Source organism: Echinops telfairi, unplaced genomic scaffold, assembly GCF_000313985.2.
Source record: "Echinops telfairi isolate 266 unplaced genomic scaffold, ASM31398v2 ScPeMD7_18;HRSCAF=68, whole genome shotgun sequence".
NCBI classification, from domain to species: domain Eukaryota; kingdom Metazoa; phylum Chordata; class Mammalia; order Afrosoricida; family Tenrecidae; genus Echinops; species Echinops telfairi.
Window position 1 is genome coordinate 56,983,572 of NW_022103915.1, and position 8,091 is coordinate 56,991,662.

Genomic DNA, 8,091 nt, shown 5'->3' on the forward strand with positions numbered 1-8,091 from the left:
GTACAAATGTGCTTGACACAATGGATGGATGGATGGATTGTGATAAGAGCTGTAAGAGTCCCCAATAAAATGATTTATTGAAAATATGTATATATATTCAAATTTGAAAGAAAATAGATCTTTCATGCCCCAAGAAACCTTCAGATGACTATAGCCCTACTTGCTCCTGAATTCTTACCTTCAAAAATCATGAGAGAATAATTTGTTATTGCTATTTAAGCCATTACATTTTGAGAGAGATTTGTTTTGCAGCATTTAGTAACTAATACACCTATCTTGGAACTCTTATGTGAGATAAGTTTAAAGAGTGTTAATTGGGGAAAAAACGTGTTAACTGAGTATTTTTTATTTGCCTCCAGATATTGGAACTGCTAAACTGTTCTTGGCAATTTAAAATGCAAAAAGATAAGTATGAAATTTCTCTGCCAACCTAGCGTAAAAACCATAACCAAAGGAATTTTAATACAAAATAAGGCTTAATTTTAGTAGTCGTAGTTTAAGGAACAGAATGGGAAAAATGAATTGCATCTCATGGCATCACGCCTGTAATCCAACTTTGTATTTGTTTACTGGGCATGTCAACCTGCTGAAGACCTTTTCTTCGTTTGGATGATGTGAAAACTGGACCAAGGGTTCCTATGTCTCCTTTAGCTCCTAAATCCTGACCCTGTGAGCTACAGGAATTCACCCACATTCTTTTGGACTCTTGATAATCTTTAAAGAAAAAAAAATCCTAGATTATTATCATTAATACTCGATACTGGCAAAAATGCAGGACAATTGGTATCCACATACTCCTGTTGAGACACAAATTAGTTTAACCCTTTTAGAAAGGAATGTAGTATTATATCAGGAGTCTTTTGTTTTAAAAATCAGTATGCTAACAGAAAATAATGACATTGCAATCTTAAAAATAGAACATATAAATATATTACTATTTTAAATAATGTTTCTGTAACATTTGTAATATAGAAAAATACTTATGCTTTCCTGCTGAGAAATTAAAAAAAGAAAAATGTCTATTTTCGAGGTTTCTTTCAGTAAGAGAGTATTTTCTCTCACCGTCCCAATTGATTTTTGTATTTTCTAATGTTTTCCTCATGATTATTGATACCTTTTATATTTAAAGCCTGAAGGAGGGAGGGGGTTATAGGAGGTAAAATTCAAAGATAAATAAAATTTTTAAATGAGAAAAATGGGGGGGGGGGTGTGCTTTGGATGGACAAAGCAAACTTAGACTTAGCGGATCGCTAAACAAAGGGAAGGTGGCGGCCGCAGTGGGTGAGGCTTAACGCAGAAAATTGGATTAGGAAATACCCAGACATCTGATGCAGAAACCCAAAAGGAATAACATTTGTAGAGTCCTAAGGTGTCAAGCCAATGGGAATTTTAAAAAATGAAACATAAGCAGAATATATGACTATTGTGATCCCTCCAGCAAATGGAAGATGAATGTAAACTCATGTGGTGTTGCTGTGGTCAACCCAATGGCACTTACTAAAAAAAATCTTAAATAACATGGTGTGTAGTATAAACACTAGGTTAAAACCAATTGGGAATTAATATTTGGAGTATAGTGTTTGGTGTTAGTTTTCCACATCTGGATATAAGTCGGAGATAAACCAAGTGTCATTGAGTTAACAAACCATTGTACTTCCTGATAACAAAATATGATGTTCTATAATATGGAAAATTAGTGATTTTTATCTAATCTCATTGACAAAGTCCTCTGGTGGTTGTTTTTTGTTTGGTTAGTTGGTTGGTTTTTTTATGAGCATTTCCTTTGGAGAAATCCCTGCTTCATCCTATCCTTTCCTCTGGGGATAATTCAGCCCTTTTTATGGCAATACACGAAACAAATATTGTGCACAAACTAAAAACCAGACACTCCCTGTACTAGACACCAGGACATACCAAGAACATGACCATAATCCAGAGGAAACACACTTGAGGAATTACTCCATAATGTGCCCTTACAAAAAATTGCCCTCAAGTTGATTTCAATTCTCAGTGACCCTATAGAACTGCCCCATAGGATTTACAAGACTACGCTTCACAAAAATATGTTGTCACATCTTTCTCCCACAGAGCGGTGCTGGGTTCAAACCACCAACCGTTCCATCAGCCGTCAAACTCTTAACCACTTTGCCATTAAGGGTCCTCTTGATAAGTCCTCTATTAAAAGTGAAAGCAAATTAACAGAGGAGCAGAAAGAAGGAAATGGCCAAGATCTGAGAAGTCTTCACATATAGATACACGATTGCAGAAGTTCAAAGGTGGAAACAAGAACTTGCCCCAAAAGGAGCACCGTGGGCAAAAGCAGAGAGCATGTTTAGGGCAGGAACACAAGCTTGTTGTGGAGGCACACCGAGGGAAGGATGACTTTAAACTGTTACGTGCTCACAACCATTAAGAGGCATTAAACAAGAAGAGGTTACATTTGCAATTAACAATGAATTTGGTAGCAGTATAGCTGTTTCCACACCAAGATTTAAGCAGTCAGAGGCATTTCCCAGATGAGATCATTCAGATGACAGGTGATAAGACCCTAAACTAAGAAAGTGGCAGTGACGATGGAGACGAAGATAAAGAACGGGGTGAGAGGCAGAATTAGAGGTGCAGCGTCGTCGCTATGAGTTGGAACCGCTTGTGGCAATGTGTCTGGCTTAGTTTAAGAGCAGTGGGATACAAGGGAAAGGAGAGATTCAAAGACACGCCCACAGTTCTTGGTACAGTCAATTAACTGGGTGTTGATATCACTAATGGAGCTCAAGAATATGAAGCAAGAATGAAAAGAACGAGGCAAAGGAGGAATGAAAGTATTTGTTTACACGTGGTGGGTTTGAAGAATCCATCGGGATATCCAGGGCAGAGGTTTTTCAGTAGTAGTTTTTCTGTCCTGGGTTGCTTTCCTTTCTTATGAAGTTGGTCATTATTTTCCCATTTCTTTGAAGAATTGTGCTGGGATTGGGACTGGAATTGCATTGAATTTATACAGTACTTTTGGTAACAGTAACATATGCAGTCTTCCTCCCATGAATATGGTCTTCCTACCATGAACATGGGACATTCTTCCATTTATGTAAGTCACTTGGGTTTCTTGTTGAAATGTTTTATAGTTTCTTTGTATAAGCTTTTGTTTCTTGTTTAAATTTATTCTTAACTATTTTATCTTTTGCGTAGTTATTATAGCTAGTATTTTTTATATATAAATCATATTATTGGAGGCTCTTACAGCTCTTCTAACAATCCATACATCAATTGTATCAACTGCATTTGTACATATGTTGCCATCATTTTCAAAACATTTTCTTTCTACTTGAGCCCTTGGTATCAGCTCCTTTTTTCCTCTCCCTCCCCACCCTCGTAAACCCTTGATAAATTATAAATTATTATTATTTTCATATCTTACACCATTTGCTGTCTCCCTTCACCCGTGTTTCTGTTGTTTGTCCTCCTGGAAGTGGGGGTGTACGTCGATCATTGAGATCGGTTCCCCTTCCTCCCCCTTCTCCCTCCACCTTCCCCCTACCCTCATGGTATCTCTGTCCCCATTACTGTCCTGAGGGGCTTATCTGTCCTGGATTCCGTGTGTCAAGAGCTTATAAATAGTATTTTTATTTCCTTTTCCACGTCTTCTTCCTAAAGATAAAATAATCCAGTTGATTTTTGTATGTTGATCTTATAGCTTGCTATGTTGCTGAATTTTTCAATTAGTTCTAACAATTTTTTTGAGTCTTTGGAGTTTTTCTATATATAAAATCATCTCATCTGGAAATAGTTTTGCTTCTTCTTTGCCAATTTGAATGCCTTTGATTTCTAATATCCCTGGGTCAGATGTCCAGGAATATATTAAATACGAGTGGTGGCAAAGGGCAACCCTGTCTGAGTCCCATTAGGAGGGGCATGCTTTCAGTTTCTCTCCACTGAGTGAGATGATGCCCACTGGTTTTGCATATACGTATGACATTTATTATCTTGAGGAATTTACCTTCATTCCTATTTTAAGCATTTTTGCCAAGAATGGATGCTGGGAAAGCAGCCTTTGTCTCAGGTGCATCCTTGCCCTGGACACACAACGGCCCTCCACTTTCATTGTTTCTCGTCACCCTGGCTGTCTGGATTATCATTCTCTACTGGTTCTTTACTGTCACTACCACACACACACATCAAAATGAATGGATAATGGGTGTTGGGTTTTATGAAACTTACTGTGTAAGAACATAAGCCTCTAATTGTTTAGATTATAGTCACTTATCTTGCTTGGATAGTTTGTATCTTTTTTTTCTACAGAAAATATCCCAAAAATGCCCAATATACATATGGCATGTCGATGTTATCTATTTTAAAGCAATAACATAATCCCTAGGTGTATAAATGTGCTTGACTACTAACTGAGAGGCTAAGGGTTCATGTCCACCCATCAGTATCTTACAAGACAGGTCTTGCAGTCTACTTCCAAAGCAATCAGCCATTGAAAAGTCTGTGGCACACAGATGATGCACATAGGGCTGTCATGAGCTAAAACTGACTTAAGGGCAATGGGTACTGGTACAGTCAATAAATTCGTGTAAGTCTATTCATGCAAAGATTAACATTCACTGGTGATTCAAATATGTATCTAATAAAGGCAAGTTGTTTTGCTAAACTAGCTAGATTATGTAGACCCATGTATAATCTATCAACTATGGTTTCTTGCAACAGAAAGTCTCTCTAAAGTCACAAAGTCTATAGTAGGCAACAGTTAAAATACGTCACCTGTATTCATTAATGGGAGTTTCAATTCTTCAGTAGCAGTATATTCCAGTTATTTTATAAACTTTTAGTTCTCCTTTACAGCAACTAGAAAATAGAGTTATAAATTCTAAATTTTTGATCTATTAACATTTTGATTTCCACGCCGGGGTTGTGCTCTGTTCCAAGAGAGCAAAGCTCCGCCCACTCCTGGGCCATCTTCACAATTGTTCTATATGAGCCCGTCGTTGCAGCCACATGTCCGTCCAGCTTGTTGAGGGTGTTCCTCTTTTTCACTTTACCAAGCATGGTGGCCTTTTCCAGGGACTGGTCTCATGTCCAAAGGCTGGGAGACAAAGGCTCGACCTGCCCCTCCCCCACACCCAACCATGCTGGGGTAGCTGTCTTTCAAATGTCCTCTCGAATCCCTTCTCCTGATAATTATATCTCTGTGTAATCGCCCCCCCCCCCCTTGGTGCGCTCTGGATTTACAGAATGACTTTTTAGAAGCCACTTCCAATATCAGCCTCTCACTTGCTTCTACCTTCATTCAGTAGGCATGCTCACACTTACTGCCTGATTCTTTCTGAGATCATGAGCTTCTGAGTGATGCGAACAGTGTGTCTACACAGAGGTCCGCCTTGTGAGGAACTGAGACGGGCTAGCATCCACAGGAGTGGGCTTCTAGGGTTTGCCAAGTCCATATGTGAGTTTAAAAGAGGACTCTCAATCTTGAATCAAGCCTTGAGATACCTAGAGCCCTGAGTGATAACTTAAATGCCACCTCATGGGCGACTGTGAACCAGAAGCATCTAGCCAAAATATGGCCAGATTCCTGACCTATAGGAAATGAGGTGATTCATGGATGGGGGACATATTCTAAAATTGATTGTAGTGATGATTGTACAACTCTTCTTAATATGATTGAAATATTGAATTGTGTGATATGTGGATTATCTGCTAATAAAACTGCTTAAAAAAGAAAATGAGGTGGTATATTGTTTTAAGCTGCTAAATTTGGGGGTCATTTGTTATAGCAATAGATATGCTCAGAAATAGTTCACATTTACAGGGATTCCTTTGGTAAATATGTGTGGTAGTTACATAATCTGTTGTCAATTTGAGAGGCTTAAGGAGTGAGGGGGTGGAGGGTAGCCTGTCAATCAGGTCGCAGCTGGATGACCTCATTTGGAAGTGCTAAGGAAATAAATAGCTCACTGGAGGCAGAACACAAAAACTGGCTCCCTGCAAGACATGCTTTTGACAAGACACATGGAGAGAGGCTGATGCAGCCAGAGCTAGGTGCTGGAGGAGCCCCGTGGAGTCCCCTCCTCAGAGTCCCCTGAGATGCCTCGGCCACTGGATCCACAAGACTTCCCACCCACTGGTCTGTGATCTTCCTGCACTTGGAATCATTGTGTGTGTTTCGTGAGTCTGAGGAGGAATTTATAGATTGGTATCAGACCTAAGGGCAAATACCGGACTTATGGCCTTGATCTGGACTGGGCTGGGATGTTTTCTCAATATTCAATTGCTCTTGTACCTAAAGCTCTTTTGTGTACACATGTGAGTGTCTATGAATTTGTTTCTCTAGGCTACCTGGACTACCACAACATGCTTCACTCTTAAAATTGGTGGTGTGGAGGAAATCCTCTGCATCGGTAATTATGAGATTTATAATTTGGTAGGAAGGTGTCATCTTGGAAACTAAGCTGAATTCAGCTCCCTGAAACATAAAATATAAGGAATTAATTTATTATAAAAACAATATATGTATGTAGTTACAAATAAATTTCTTCAAATTATACCAAAGATATTCAGTGGAAGCAATTATCACCCTTCACCCAGCCCCAGAGAGAGCTCAGTTACATGTACACACTTCTTTTTGAAACAGGACTTATTTTTCATGATAGTATTGTCTCTATATAATAACACTCAGATTCAACTAGCAATTTCCCTAACATTTACATCTTTTTTTTTTTTTTAACTTAAATTTTTTCCCCGGAAACTTTTTATTGTGAATTGGGTGAACATTTACAGAGCAAATCATCATTCAACAATTCATACACATTTTGTTCCAACTCCTCTATTGAAAGCCCCTCAATGTACCATCGTTTATCCCATTTGTTGTTGTTTTTTTCTTTCTTTTTTTAAAATCATTTTATTAGGGGCTCATACAACTCTTATCACAATCCATACATACATCAATTGTGTAAAGCACATTTGTACATTCATTGCCCTCATCATTCTCAAAACATTTGCTCTCCACTTAAGCCCCTGACATCAGCTCCTCATTTTTCCCCCTCCCTCCCCGCTCCCCCCACATTTACATCTTAAATATGAATGTTACACCTAGAATTCTGGTCCTGTGTCCCTCTAGCCTTTTCCCAGATGTATCCAATTTTATATTGAACTCATTTTTATTTCGTTGGCTCCTCAAATTCATTGAGAACAAAATCAAATGCATTATCTTCACCAGCTCCCCATTCATATCTTAAATACATCAGTGCTTTCCTGTGTCCCCCACGTAGTGGCATGGAGTCTCCTCCAAACTTCTAGTTACTAATTCTGATACAATATGTGAGTTATTCCTCTTCCTTAGCTTCTATCCTCAAATTGTAGATTCCACATCTTCAATAAGATAGGCTCCTACTGTTTATTGATGACTTCTTCTATATTCACGATTACTCAATCATCATATCTCCAGTACATACTCAGAGTTGCTTTCCTCAGGCACATGTCAGTTCATGTCATTTTCTTCTCAAAAATCCTATTATCCAAACTCCTTACCATGACTCTCAAAACTTTATGGTCTGATCATAATCCAGCTCCAGCCTCATTTCCAACTATGTCCATGACTACCTTCAGTAATTATAGGCTATTTATCTTTCCTAAATATACACTTATCACCCTCACTGACCGATAGCCCTACAGGGGACAACACTGGAGACACAGTGTGGGAATTGCGCCCGATCTGACCCCACCACACCGAGGCAAACCACTGAGGGTGTGCAAGAGAACAGCAAGGAAATACCAAGGGAAGCCAAAAACAGGCTTTGGGGCCAGGGCATGGCACCCCATCATACTCAACTGGAAAACACTCCTAAAGGTCAACAAACAGACCTTGAACTATTTACAGGCTTTTCTTTTTTTTTTGTCGTTTGTTTTTTGTTGTTGTTTTGTTTTCTTTGTTACTTTGTTTTTGCTCTGTCTTGGTTTGGTGCATATTATTATCTCTGCAGGTCTATCTAGATAAGATAGGCTGGATAAACAATCTGGAGGAGAAAACAACGGACAGATGGATCCAAGGGGACATGGGAGAGGGGGAGATGGGGGAAAGGAAGTGGTGTTAACAAA